This window comes from Trachypithecus francoisi, unplaced genomic scaffold, assembly GCF_009764315.1.
Source record: "Trachypithecus francoisi isolate TF-2019V2 unplaced genomic scaffold, Tfra_2.0 Lachesis_group11, whole genome shotgun sequence".
Classification (NCBI taxonomy): Eukaryota; Metazoa; Chordata; class Mammalia; order Primates; family Cercopithecidae; genus Trachypithecus; species Trachypithecus francoisi.
Window position 1 is genome coordinate 102027292 of NW_022681456.1, and position 15524 is coordinate 102042815.

Below are 15524 nucleotides of genomic sequence, written 5' to 3' on the forward strand. Positions count from 1 at the left end.
TTGATTCATGTAGCTGTGACACATTGGCCAGATAATCTAGTCAGTTAATACTTTTCTAGGTACAAAAATCAAGACTTTGATAGCTCTTAGGAAATGGAAAGGGTTTCCTGCCCTTTCTCAGGCTAGTTCTCTAGCCATTCCACTGATTGAGTGGCTATCCCCTTTACATCCAGTAAATTCCCTATTTGTTTGGTTTGCTAAGGAAGGTAGAATTTTAAGATGACATCTAGTGACTCACCCCCTGTGTAATCCCCTCTCCTTGTGAACAGGCAGGTCCTGTAACTTGCTTCTAACAACAATACAGCAAAGCTGATGGACCGTACTTTCATGAGTGTTACCTATTATGTCAAAAGTGAAGAGATTTCACAGTTGCAATTAAGGTCCTTAACTGCCTTTAAGTAATTTGAAGGGGAGATTGTCTTTGGCTGACCTAACCTTATCAGGTGACCCCTTCAAAGTAAGTGACTGGCTTTCTGAAGAAAGAGATTATTTTACTGGCTTTGAAGAAGCAAGCTTCCATGACTTCTACAACTCACGGAAGCATGGAAACTGTGAGATCATAATTACATTTTGTTTTAAGCCACTAAACTTTGAGTCATTTGTTATAAAACAATAGAAAACTAATACAGTTTCCTTAGTTGGCTTATTTTGCTTTCAATCAAAGAACTCTGATAAAATGCTGGATCTCTGGAAAATTTCCTTGGTTGAAATATATAAAGCATATTTTGATCAATAAACAATAAAATCAGTTATCTTTCTCTTGGGATTAAATGCCACAAATGTTGGTTTTTACTTATGTACAGTTCAGCATAAGTAAAATAGCCTTTCCCTCACTATGATCAGCTAAACTAGCTGCTTCCAAACATTTTTGTCTCAGGATTTCTCTATACTCTCAAAATGTATTAAGTACCCTCAAAGAGCTTTTATGTAGTTCCAGCCACCAATATTTAGCAAATGCTTTTCAGATATTTGAGATATTTTTAAAATATTTTTTATTATTTAAAACATTGATAAACTTATTGAATGTTAAAATAAATAACATATTTACCAAAATAAAAAATATATATAGAGAGAAAATGGGTACTGTGTTACATATTTGCAAATACCGTTAATTGGGTATCTTAGTGTTAAATTAATTTAACGTCTTAGTTGAAAAATTAGATTTCCATATCTGTTTCTGCATTCAGTGTGTTGCTCTATATTGTTTGGGTTGAATGCATGAAAAACAGTTGACCTCACGCAATATGTAGTGGGAAAAGGGAGGAGTATTTTAAAAAGCCTTTTTTAGATAACCGTGGATATTCTCCTTTGATATTATACCCCAAACTTGGCAAATTGTGGTTTCTTAAAGTGTAGTGCAATGTAGAATCTAAAACCGTATCAGTGAACTTTTCATATTCTGTTACATTAAAATCCACTGGTCTGTCTTGCTCATTAGATGAATATTTTACCCATGCATAATTTTTTAACATCATGCATTGGTCACTTGGAAAATAATGGTTCTCTGAGTTATGCAGATTTTCCAAATATTGACACATTTCATTATGTAATATAAAAAATGATATTTTTAAATACCATCACGAATCTCATCTTTTCAATGTCGGAAAGATGTCAGAATCACAGTGACTGACTGAAGTCCTCCAAAACTCTAATTTTCATTTGAAAACTCAAAGTTTATCATTGGAAAAAATGCTGTCAGTTATTTTCCTAAGTGACAGATTCACATACTTTATTTTGAGAAAATGTCTGCCAAATACCCAGATCTGAACAACAACAGTTTGTTTACCAGTCATTCTGTGAGATAAAAAATGACATTCCATGAAAAGATTCACCTAGTTCAGCTGACAGCTCAATCACACAAGTGCTTTTCTTTGAGACAACCATCCTATTTAGGAAGGCAGCAGCAGTTCTTAATATATACTTTCTATTTCATCACACAAAATATTAAAGACATGTGCACAAGGGCTAAAATCTAACTATTTTCAAATTCTCCTTCAATGACATCTTATGTAAAACCAGCAATTTTGCTTTTTAAACTCTGAGTGCCTGATACAATTACTGCTGTCCCAATTGATAGTATTTTGACCCACCATTGCTTTTGCACCAGTAGTGAAAACATCAACACAGTAAAAAAGGCAAATAACATCCTGACATTTTTATGAAAATGGCTTTGATCCCGTAGACTCTTGAAAGTGCCTTAGGTACCTCCAAAGTCCGCGGACCACACTTCAAGAACTGCTGATCTGAACTATCATTTGCGGGCAGTATTCCAATCACTTTGCACTTAACTCAAGGGGAATCTAATAATGCTTTCAGTTTGGGTGGAGATCTCATTAGATATTTTCAAGCTGAAAAAACTTGCTGCTTCTGTTTATAAGCATGGAAGTCCTTATCTTTACCTGATTACACAAATTTGCAAAAATAAGGCAGGAAAAAAGTTTCTTTGTATTTTAGGTTGGGCTAGTGATGATCAAGAATTAGAAATATCTTCTATAATAACCAAGCCATCTTGCTTTAACTAGCTAGTTAACGATGACAACACTTTAATGAGGTTGATGCTCTGTTGCTCTGGTTTTCTTATATTTCAAAATTTTAGGCATTTTCAATTTGCTGTCCCACGAACAAGATACTAAGGCCCATAGTTACCAAAGGAACTGATACAATTTGGCTCTGTGTCCCCAGCCAAATCTCATCTCGAATTGTAATTCCCAGGTGTTGAGGGAAGGACCTATAATCCCCACGCCAAGGGAGGGAAGTGATTGGATTATAGGGTAGTTTCCCTCATGCTGTTCTCGTGATAGTGTGTGAATTCTCATGAGATCTGATAGTTTTAGAAATAGTAGTTTTTCCTGCACTATCACTGTCTTTCTCTCCCACCTGCTGCCAGGTAAGATGTGCCTGCTTCCCCTTCCACCATGATTGTAAGTGCCCTGAGGCCTCCCCAGCCATGCGGAACCATGAGTCAATCAAACCTCTTTCCTTTATAAATTACCTAGTCTTAGATATTTCTTTATAGCAGTGTGAAAATGGACTAATAAGGGAACTAGGATCCTTCCTTTTCTCAGCCATGTCCTGTCCTGGTTCCCCTTCTTTGGTTTAGGATGTAATTTACTGCTTCAAAAGGTTGAGGGTAATTCTTGCTGAACATTAAAGTTTAGTAACAAAAGCACATCTGTTTCTACAAGCCATGTCTCTTAACTGGCAGATTTATTTTACAAAAGAAGATTTCCTATTATTTTGTTTTGTTTTTATTGACACATAATTGTGCATTTTTATAGGGTACAGTGTGATAGTTCTATATACGCATGCAATGTATAATGATCAAACCAGGGTTTTTAGCATTTCCATCACCTCTTACATTTATCATTTCTTTGCAGTGAGAACATTCAAAGTACTCTCTTCTAGCTATTTTGGAATATGCAATACAATATTGTTAATCGTACTCATCCTACTGTGCAATAGAATACCAGAACTCATTCCTCGTAAGTGTAACTTTGTACTTGTTGACCAGTCTCTCGCTATTTCTTCCTCCCTCCTTCCCTAGGTTTTGTATTTTTTAATTCAACCTAGAGTTTACTGAAATTTTTGGAAAAGCAATATGGTAGTGACCAGCAGCACCTTATTTTCTGACAAAAGTCTAACTCTTATCTCATTTGCTCACATCAGTCATTACATTGTTTTCCCCAGAGCTGGGCACAGCCTCAAATAAAGCACAATGTCTGTGCACTGTAGGTGATCAATAATGTTGATGGAACTGACTACATGGGCCAGGGCACACTTTAAAAAAGATAACATGCAGTGAAAAGTTCTTTCATGGCTTACAGGTTTACCACAAGATAAAAAAGCCCAAACATTGGTACATCTATATTTGTTATAGATTTATCTTCTTGCCATGGCTTGGAATCCTCAATGTGTGTCTTTATTGTCCATTCACTTCAGGACTTATTACAGGAAGTGCTCACTAATAGTCAATTTTCAAGTGAATGAAATTGTGGAGAAATACCAAGAGATACATAAGAGAATTTTTCCACAACACACAACGCTGCTAAAATTGCATCCCCAGCATGGACTGCAGTGAAAATATGATGGGATTTTCGAATTGATACTTAACAAATCCCAGCTATTGTTTGGAATGTCATTCTGCCTAGAAGCAGGGTCTTTCTTTTCATTCTAGTACATTAATCATACCCAGTTTTTCTATGAACATCTTTTCCACTGCTAAACACTATAGAATGACTCATTCAGGCCTTCATTCAACAAGTATTTATTAAATGCCCATTATGTAGCCAGCATGGTGTGATAGTGAATAAGAAGGATGCGATCTCTGCTTTATAAAATGGAAATAACGGTTGCTATGAGGACTATATGAGTCAATACAAGTACAACACTTAGATCAAACTTGGCACATAGTAAAAAAACACAAGTGTTGTTTTTATTGTTCCATTAACATTCAATGAGAGAAAAATACACTCTCCAAGATATTGCAATAAAATGTGTTATATGCGTGATGACTAATTACAATTGCTAAGGTGAGTAATTGAAATAAATAATAAAATACATAAGCTATGAGGACACCTTGGATAGGCGTTTAACAGATGTTGAAGGCAGAATCATGAAACAGTTTTCTGAGGAGAGAGTATCTGAACTGCATTTGGCAGGATAAGTAGGCAATACCGTAGTCAGGAGAAGAAGAGTGAAGGGAGGTGTTCTAGGCAGAGATAATAGCTGTAATCATGATCTATACCATAAAGGGACGAGTTTTATCCTTAAGGTTAAGAGTACCACTGAAGAACTTTGAGGAGGGAAGTGACATGAACAGATCTGCAATTTAGAAAGTTGATCCAGTTGCAATGTGGAGAGTGAATTAGGCAAATAGCAACTCGAAGCAGGGGAACTGGATAACAGACTATGTGTAGTAATTTAACAGAGAAATATAGAGAGCCTGAATCAAAATATAGCTGTGAAAAGGGTGAAAGAAGGAACAGAAATTTAATATGATAAAGGCAAAAACATTCAGGACTTCATGACTACTGGATGTAGAAGGTGAGGCCAAATAGGGATGACGTCCTGGTTTCTGGTTAAGATAACTACACAGGTGCTGATGATAATGACTAGGAAAGGGGAAAAAAGAGAACTATTGGGTCTGCTGAAAAAGAGTATGAGAGAAGCTTCATGCAAAATTTCTGTTGCTTTTGCGTATCTAATAAAGCAACTAGATATTCCAACAAGCTTGGGTTGGAAATTCTAGTTTAGAGGGTCAGCATATCAGTGGTAACTCCAACTATGGGACTGTATGAGTTCATCCAGTGGTGTCATACCAATATTTAAGGAACAGACCAAAGAGGAAGAGCCTACAAGGAGCATGAGAAAGAGTGAATATAGAGGAGAAAACAAGGATACTGAAGACAAATGAGATTTCTCATCAGTGTCAAATGGGGCAGAAGCATTAAGTAAAATAAGAATAGGGCAATGTCCATCAGTTTCAACAACTGGAACTAATTAGCAGTCATTGAAGGAGGAGCTTCATTGAACTGGGGAAGGCAGAAATTAGGCTGCAGTCAGTAAGAGTGAAAGCAAGTGAAGCTGTGGAAGCTCTATAACAGGATAGCTAACTCGTTCCAGAAGCCTAGCTCTGGAGGAAAGAAGGAGCTAGAATGGCCAGAGGAGGTTTGTTTATATTTATTGTTTTGAATTATGGAAAGCCTTAAATGTGTTTTACATTGATCTAAAAACAAAATTAATAATGAAGAATAGGCTCTTATACAGTAAAGAGTGAGAAGCATTGATTAGCAAGAAGAGAAACATGCAAATACAATCCAGAGCCAAGTTCAAGCATTAACCTCTGACATGAGGAGGTTATATACAAATAAATGCATGCAGGCAAGGAAGAAAAAAAGAGAAGTTGACATATGGTACAATTTATCCCTGGGAGCTCTTGATAGATTTCTTGTATTAAGGCTCCTATTTTCTTTTGAGATAGCAAGGGAAGTCATGTGCTGAAAATGGTATGAAAATTGTGGGTGAGGAGGATAGTGAAGGAGTGAGGACTGTGAGAAGGAGATGACCAGGGCAGGCAGAAGTATTTCTGAGCAAGATTCAGTCTATCTAAAAATTGGAGATCATTATTGCCATCAATCTGCATGAGCATGTAATTTTCCACAGCTGTGCCTGGTGTGCATAATCAGGTGCAGAGAAGCTGGACATTGGAGTCCTTCCAGAGTTTTGATTCTGGAGGTATAGGGAAGGTAGCAAGATAATTGAGTGTATAGTTTAAGAAAATGGTTTAGGAGAATAATTAAAAATCATGTCACTTGGGTCAGTTAGAAATGGAATTGAAGCCAGGAGGGGACTGATAGATTGAGAGAAAATGAACAGGGGCAAGAGACTGGAGCACTGAATAAGGTCAGTGAATGAATACGGTGATCACTACACAGAAAGTTCTTTCCAAAAGCAGATCGTTGTTTGAGAATGAGATATTGAAATTCAGGATTCAAGAGTTGAAACAACTCTGGGTGACAAGGTCCATAGTGTGGCCAAGGGAATAATTTTCCAATGAAGAGTGGACCTGAAGATCATTGGAACTGAGCAAGCCAAAGGGCAGTGTGTGTCTGTGTGTGTGTGTGTGTGTGTGTGTGTGTATGTGTGTGTGTTGGGTCACCTAAATAAATATGGCAGGATTTGCAATGAAGAGGAAGACAGGGTCTCAGGTGCCAAAACTATGAAAGACCATATGGAGAAATAACCATGATGTTGATGGATGATAGTGATGCTAAGTAGACTAATAATCAGATGGCCTGACCAAAAAAGATGGCCGGAGGACGATGTTCAGGATGCAAGAAAATGCTGAATACCCTCTCAGCAATGAAAAAGAATGAACAACCTCTATTTGAGATAGCTATAGTGGGAAGTCATGTCCTAATGGCTAGTCAATTTTCAGTTAAGGCAAGGAGATAAAAGATCTAAGGAACTTCCAAAAGCATGATGGAAAGATTAGAAGGAAGGGAGGCAATGGGGGTGAATATAACATGAGGAAGGGAAGAAAACTAAAAAAGGATGTGAAGATGTGAGTGGGGGAAGGACAGATGACTAAAGAGGTTTGTAATTTGGATATTGGCCAAGGGTGCAAAGGATGTGAGACAGGAAAGAACCAGGATAAAGCTGTTTCAGGGTCAGTGCAGACCTCAGGAGGTGTTAGATGCTGATGATATGCAAAGGCTGAGGCCTTTGCTCTAGTTTTCAAGGGGAAAGTTGGTGAGAAAATGTCTCTGAAGAAACATTAGTCTAGGATTGCTACCAAGTAGTTCAACCTTAAGACCCTCATCTTATATTGGAAACTGCACTTGTCCTCTCCCAGGGATCAATTGCACAACACAAATTCTGTCCTTGAGAGACTCCCAACCCCTTTGAGATATGCTCTTTTTCCATTTCATAGGCCATAATATCATGCTTATCTATTCTCCAAACATTTGAAAATCTACATTGCAAAAGTTTCAGGATGTGCATCTAACCATGCCCAGCGTTCCCACAACTCTCAAGAATACTGTCCTGTCGCAATCTCTCTTATATGACAGTGCGATTCTTGATAGTGAGGACTGTTTCTTTTTTGTTTCCATATTCCCAGAACTTCAGGATGTCCATAGTGCATGGTAGGTGCACATTATGTTTGCCAAATGAATGAAGCATACAAATCAATATACTAGTATCTGCATGCATCCTTTTCAACAGAGGTAAAAGCTGTTCCTCTTCGTATAGAAGGCTTATGCCCCACTTGCATTTGAATTCCATTCTCTCCAGTCTTCTCAGAGAGCTACATGATTGTACTCTCTGAGAAGTACAATCTCTACTATCCTTTCCCTCTTGCATGTATCAATCTTCCCTTCTAAAAACTATCTTTTCTTTAAGTTTCAGAATGTTTCTCACAGATTAATGTCTCCTGCCTTGACTAGCCATTGGGACATGACTTCCCACTAAAGCTATCTCAAATAGAGATTATTCATTCTTTTTCGTTGTCAAGAGGGTGATCAGCATTTTCTTGCATCCTGAACATCATACCTCCAGCCATCTTTTTTGGTCAGGCCATCTGATTATTAGTCTACTTGGCATTACTATCAATCATCAACATCATGGTTATTTCTCCGTATAGTCTTTCATAGTTTTGGCACCTGAGACCCTGTTTTCCTCTTCGTTGCAAATCCTGCATTTCAGACCATGATGGGTGCACAATTGCTTAGTGACATTCTACTTGTATCTTACATAGGCATCTTAATCTTATGACCTTTCCCCTGGTCCTATTCCAGTTTTTCCTGTTTCTATGAATGAAATTACTGCCCATCTTGTTGTACAAGCCAGAAAGCTGAGTCACCTTTGACACTTCCCTCTCTTTCACCTCCATATTGACCCATTATGAAGTCCTGGCATTTGCCTCCTGAATATCTTCTAATCTTCTACCTGGCCACGTCTACCACCACCACATGACCTAAGCCACCCCAATGTCTTGTCTGGACTGTTGTATTTCCTAACAAGTTGTCCTGCATCCACTCTTACTCCTATCAATCCCCAACTCCAATCTCTTTGCCAGACTGCAGCCAGTCCCAGTTTGGAACTCTTAATCTGATACCCCAAACTCATGGCTTCCTGTTGTTTTTAGGATGAGGACTGAAATCTCCAAAGTGGTCCCCACGGCCAATGTAGTCTGGCCCCAGCCTGTCTCTCCAGCACACTGGACAGCATGGTCTCCTATACTTGCTTTGGTCATATACTGACTTCTATAAGTTCATAAAATATGACAAACTTTACCCACCACAGTACTTGGGATATCCAAAAGCCATCTCTGATTTACCTGACTCAAAACAAACTCCAAACTCCTGAACTACCCCTCACAGTCTCTTCCCTTCATCATTCTCCGTATCTCAGTGAATAAAAACTCTATTCTATGAGTTGCTTAATCCAAAGATGTTGAGGCCACCCTTGACTCTCTTTTTTTCATACTCAATTTCCATTCCTTTGGCAAATCCCATCAGTTCTACCTTCAAAGTATATCCAACCACATCTCTGATCACATCTCACCATCTCTGCTTGTACCAAACTGGTCCAAACAATTATTGTAAAAGCCTCTAAGTGCTTCTCGCTGCCCTCACCTTTGCAGCACTGTCTATTTTTCATATGTCAGACCCAGTGATCCACTTCTTTGCTAGAACTCTGCAAGAGTTGCCTGGCTCACATGCAAGGCACTGGACCATTTGGCCCCATGACCTGTCTGATTGCATTTCCTGTCACTGCTCCTTTTCCCCCTCCCATCACAACACATACTCAGACACAGTGCTGTATGTTCCCAGAACATGCCCAAGGATACCCTACTGCAGCTCTCAGCTCTCACTCCTCCCGCTACCCAGAGGACTCACTCACTCACAGTTGCATGACCTACCTGCTGCCTGAGCTGAAAGGTTGATCCCTATAATACCCACCTCACCTCCACACTCTGGACTCCTGTTCAGCTCATCCTTTCCATTTCTTCACAGCACTTAACACCACCTGACATAGTTTACGTCATCTGTCTCTAGTCATCTGTTTATAGTTTATCTGTCATCTGTTTATTCAGATGACATTTGTTTATGTCATCTGTTTATTCAGTCATGTTTATATTATGTTTTTCCTGCAACTAAAACATAAGCTCTCTGTGGGTAAGGAATTTGTTTTGTTCACTGCTGTATCCTCAGCACCAGCACAGTGCCTGAAGGTGTTGAAAGGCTGCAGGAAGAATGAATGACGTTCCCTTTACCTAGGATGTTCTCCAGCTCTTCTGTGTTTTATCAGCTCCCATTCATCCTTCAGGCGTCAGTCTAAGAGTCACTTCCACAGAGAAGCTTTCCCTGATCTTCAATATTCTTTCTAATCTGTCATTTAAACCCTTTCCATATATTCTTTTTTTGTGACCACTTACCACAGTTGTAATTTTATGTTTTCTGTATGATACAATTGATTATGATTATTTTCCTACTGGACTTTAAACTCCATGAGGGCAGGAGTTTTGATTCATCTATCTGCTTTTGCTCATCATGGTTTCCTCTGAAAGTAGTGCAGAGCCCAGCATTTGGTAGACAATAAAGATTCCTTGAGTAAATGAATAAATGGAGTGAATTAATAAATAAATGAGTTAATCAAGTAACAAATAGATTTGGTCTTTTTTTTTAGTTTTTTTTTTTTAAAACAGACCTAAAGCTTACAATTCTTTGAGTTTCTGACACATTCATTTCGCCAACCAACTTATTTTTGTTCCTTAACACCACTTAACATTTCATTTTATTGTCTTTAAATTGAGAGATGAAGTTGTCAGCAGGTAGGTCATGAATTTAAAGCAGGAGTGCTAGAATAATGATTCCCATCTCAGTCACCTGCAGAGCTTGTTTAACAGTCAGACTTCCAAGCCTCACGCCTCAGTTTTTCGTAAGGATTTATTTAAAAAGACCAGATAACTTTCAGGAGCCTCATACCTTATGTTGTCTCTTTATCCTTAGAAGAATTAAAAGGAGACCATAACTCTGAAATATATCAATTATCAAACAACAGGTGAACTGCAAATTGAAGCTCAGCTTGCCATACTCAGCGGGAAGACAGGCTTTAGAATACACACTTTCTTGCATTAAAATGCTTTTAAAAACAACCGTTATTGACCTAACTGCAAAGAATGTCAAAACTGAGTAACTATGGGAAGAACATTGCTGGGTTTCTGCACATTAAGAAAACGAAAAACAAGAACAACCCCAAACCTTAAGTCTCCATGTTTTCCTTCTGCTCAAGATAAAGACATTTTTGGCTGGGCACAGTGACTCACGCCTGTAATCCCAGCACTTTGGGAGGGCGAGGCCAGCGGATCACTTGAGGTCAGGAGTTTGAGACCAGCCTGGCTAACATAGCAAAACCTTTTCTCTACTAAAAACACAAAAATTAGTCAGGCATGGTGGCGGGTGCCTGTGGTCCCAGCTACTCAGAAGTATGAGGTGGGAGAATGGCTTGAACCCAGGAGGCAAGAGACTGCAGCGAGCCGAGACTGCTCCACTGCACTACAACCTGGCTGATAGAGCCAGACTCGACTGTAAAAACAAACAAACAAAGAAACAAAAAAGACATGCTTTCCTGAGTTTCACCCTAATATACAGAAGGTCAGTAAGGGACATCTGTACTTCAGAGATGATTAAGATCTGCCAGAATATGAGGACAACACATTTGAATGAATTATTACAAAAATAATCAATCTTATGACAAGTTTTCTAAATGAAGTTTTAAAAATAATAAAATACCTAAAAATAATTTGTTTAAAATTTAAATCTTTAAAGTGACTTTAATTCTAAGAAAGAGTATCATTTTCCAGATGAAAAAACAGAGGTATCACCCCAATATTATAAAATAAAAAATCCTGACTTTTTCGTTGTTGTTGTTGTTCATTTGTTTCATTTGGGAACAAAGCAACCAATATCAAAGGCTGAAACGCGGGACTATTAGAACATTTTGCTGAGGAGAAGGAAAATTTATTAATAAAGATAACGAAGTTTGAAGAACTTACATCTTAAAAGGAGAAAAATGGAGGCCAATTTTTTTTTTTTTTTTTGGACCTTAGCAAAATATACCAATGAAATGTGCAGTTTTTGGTAATTATTTTGGTTCTAGTGTTAAGCCTAAAACAAGGAAGGCTTTAACTACCCTAAGAAACTAAATGTAACAAAAAAATTCTTAGGAGAAAAAATTTTTCCTGCAGTCAAGAGAATGCTGCTTTTACAGACATTTTCTTGTCTCTTATTTCAGTATTCTTGAAAAATTGATTGATTAATAAGGCAATCCTGTCTAGGTAAAACTGCCTGGAAACAATCAGTTATTATATTCCTGTGTACAGGGCAAAATGACAAAAAGGATAATGCAGGAAACCTTGGGGCAAGTACTGTAAATTACAGAGTATCTGGTTGATGGAGAAGCAATTACGAAAGAAAAGGGACCTACTTTTTCCTCATAACTGAAATCACCCATTCATTGTTATTGACCCTAAGAAAGATGAAAGGGAGGAATGCCTGTTGTTAGGAGTCAAAGAGATAATAAAAAACCATTGAATCAGGAATAGGGGATGAACCATTATTTATTTAAATTGACAATGTTTTGTTTCAGATACGTTGATTGTAATGTTTCTATTTGCTTTCATTTAAATTCCTTCTTACAATGTTCTAATAACTTCTTTTAAAATTGCCAATCAAAATGCCTTAAATAAAATGTTTTACCAGCTCTCAGCACCAAAGGAGTCAAATCTGGTGACAAACACCAGAATCATAAATATAACAATTATAGGAACATAAGGTGCCCTGCAGAAAACAGAGCAACTCCACACTCTAAGAAATCTCTCATTTTTCCCAAAGATAGAAAAAATAATCCCCTTAAAAAGGGGGAGAGTGACATTTGTTTTACATTTTATTTTCTAATCCCATTATTTTTTAAAAGAACTAAGTAAAGTAAGTCTTCAAAAAGTATGATATTCCACCTTCTTCCTTCTCATTGTGTTTTATGTAATGCTCCACCAGGTGATGCTTACCATCTTACAAATGGCTCTACATTTTGCTCTGAAAGACTTCAGTGGTGAATTCTTTATGTGTAATACTATTACACAAAAAAAGTGTAATACATTGGTAAACATTGTGTAATACCAATTCTTTTCGCGTAATACCATTACACAAAAAAACATGCTTAGAGGAATTTAGAGACACATAAGCTCCAAACCAGGATGGGACTAGGACTAAAAGGATTTCAAGATGGAATGAAAAAAGTACAAAAATTAAGTATCTAAACTCTCTGATAAGATAGGCAGAAGGTTATAAAATATATGACCACCCTACAAGATTCAATCAAATGGATTAGAATTTCATTTTGAAAGCAATTCACCATCATAAAAAAAGTTTGTTTCCTATAGTTTGAAAGAAACTCTTATAATTTACACCTTTTTTTCTCCCCAGAGCAAATCTGCATGTGAATTTTTGCTGTTCAACTGCTTAGAGGTACTTTATCAACAAAGATCTTGTTCCAGGGCTTTGTGAGCCTTCACTATTAAACGAAAAGTACAAGAGTTTAAATCTGAAGACAATTCTCACATCCTATGTTATTAATAAATAAAGCAAGAACACAAGCTGGGCTATAGGTGTGAAGAAGAAAGCCTTCTAATTCTCCTTGCTCACAATTTTTTCACTCTGAGTCAAATACAATCATAAACTAAACTATATAATAAAGCTGGAATGATATCTAACTTTTCAGTGCAAATATCATCCAACAAAATACGTAAGAATCAGTAGCATTTATTGAGCACTTACTATGTTGCAGACAATGTCCCACACATCATGCAATTATTTTCTCATATAATCTTTACAATAACTCCATGGGGTAACATACGAAAATGCTCAGGGCAGAGAGCTTAAGTAATTTGTGCAAGTCTGATTGATATCTGATTGCTGGGAGAAAAAGCACAAACTGTCACCCAGGATCTCTATCTCCAGAGCCATGTAGTCTCCTTTCCTGTGTGAAACTAGTAAGATATTTCTGGCTAAGTATTATCTAGGGTAAAGAGCATGCACTTTCACCTTCACATGTATGTTATTTCCAAACCACAGTACTTTGTTTGGAAATAAGGAAAGCTGCAGTCATTTTTGAAATTGAAAAAAGGTGAGGCTTTGTGACGGTGCATTAGTGTGATAAGCAAAACTATGGCAGCTCCAGTGGAGAGAGAAAATCACTCCCTTCATTAACCTTTGCTGCTTGTTTATTTTGGAATTTCCACATAATCATTTGCCCCATTGTCTTAGGGCAGCCAGAAAAGCTAGGATTCTATATGAGTTCCGATCCTTCCTTGAGATGTACTCTGACTAGAAATAGTATTGCAGAGCTTTTTCCAGAGCACCTTCATCCAAGTTTCCCACTGGAAAAAAATATGCGAATTTTTTAGAGCATTATGTAATTGGTACTGTCTTGCAACTGTAAGTTTTGATCAACGACAACAACAACAAAAATACAGTAATAGTAACAACAATAGCTAACACATTTTGTGCTAGGCCTTCTGCTAGTGGCTTCACATGTATTATCCCATTTAACCTTTACAATAATCTTAAAAGGCAGACCTCATTATTACAGATAAGACAACTGAGGCTCAAAGAAGTTAAACAAATTGTCTAAACATTTTCTTTATTTACAAAGTTAACTAACTGCTTTTCATATTATTTATTTATTTATTGAGACGGGGTCTCACTCTGCCACCCAGATTGGAGTACAGTGGCACCATTACAGCTCACTGGAGCCTCCACCTCCCAGGCTCAAGTGATCCTCCCACCTCAGCCTCCCAAGTAGCTTGGACCATGGGAGTGCACCACCACACCTGGCTAATTCTTTTACTTTTTGCAGAGACAGCATCTTGCTATGTTGCCAAGACTGGTCTCAAACTCGTGGCCTCAAGCGAACTCATGGCCTCAAGCTATCTACCTGTCTTGGCCTCCCAAGGTGTTAGGATTACAGGTCTGAGTCACCACACTTGGCTCTAATTACTTGTGAATTCATGTTATTTTTATATCCCTTTGCCTCAAAGAAGGACACAAGGCAATTAATATTCACTTGGGAACTCTTCAGCTGTTCCATATAATCATACATATTTCATATTATTGCAGTAATTCCGTTTGCAATTTAAATACATTATTATCTTTTTAAACATTACATATGTCTAGTAAGTCATTGCTTTGGTATGTATAGAATTTGAACATGTCCCATAGAGAAGCCAGAGCAAGCAAAAGAAACAGGTAAAATGTTTATGGAATGAAGGCCCTGTTCCAATTATCCCACACCCAGCAGAATAGAACCACCGGCCTTCTGAGTACTTCGAAGTTGACTAATGAAAAACAAAAGGCAAAAATCTATAGTCAGGCACAAGCTGGAATGTATAATCTCTGCTGTAAGTACGAAAATTAAGTTTTATGTTTTAATTGATTTTCCTAGGCAAATTCAATAAAATGATCAAATGCAATCAAAGTATCATATTCTTCCCTGGAGCTCTCAAGTTCCCTGCTACTTTAATCTATGTTTGAATCCTATATGAAAACCCTTAGACTATAAATATGCACCAGGTGTGCCAAAGTGACACTTGGTGACACACAAACTTACTGTAGAATTGAATTTCATAGACTAGAAACAAATATCTTCCTCTATTCATCCTTCCAACTCCCTCAAACTCAGAAAGTTCAGCATTTCATTTCATGGAGTCATAGTGAACTTTGTCAGTTTTTCTTCACTCAAATGCTTAAATAACTTGCAACAATTATTTGGCTTGAACTTCACAGCACAAGGTGAACCAAGTACTTATTTTTAACCAATGTAGAACATTGCAGATTTCGTTATTCTACTTCACAGAAAATTAGTCATCGATTTCCTAGGATAAATGAGTTCTGCTGAGCTATGGTGCAGACCAAGGAAAAGTATAAATGAGGTAAAAAGACCAGTCTCTCACCCTGATTCAT

General features: G+C 37.5%; 1 protein-coding gene across 4 annotated transcripts in view; it reads right to left on the reverse strand.

The window, feature by feature from the left end:
• The window catches only part of FAR2 (fatty acyl-CoA reductase 2), a 188938-nt gene that overhangs the window by 91752 nt on the left and 81662 nt on the right, over positions 1-15524 (reverse strand). The gene's annotated exons all lie outside the window — the stretch shown is intronic.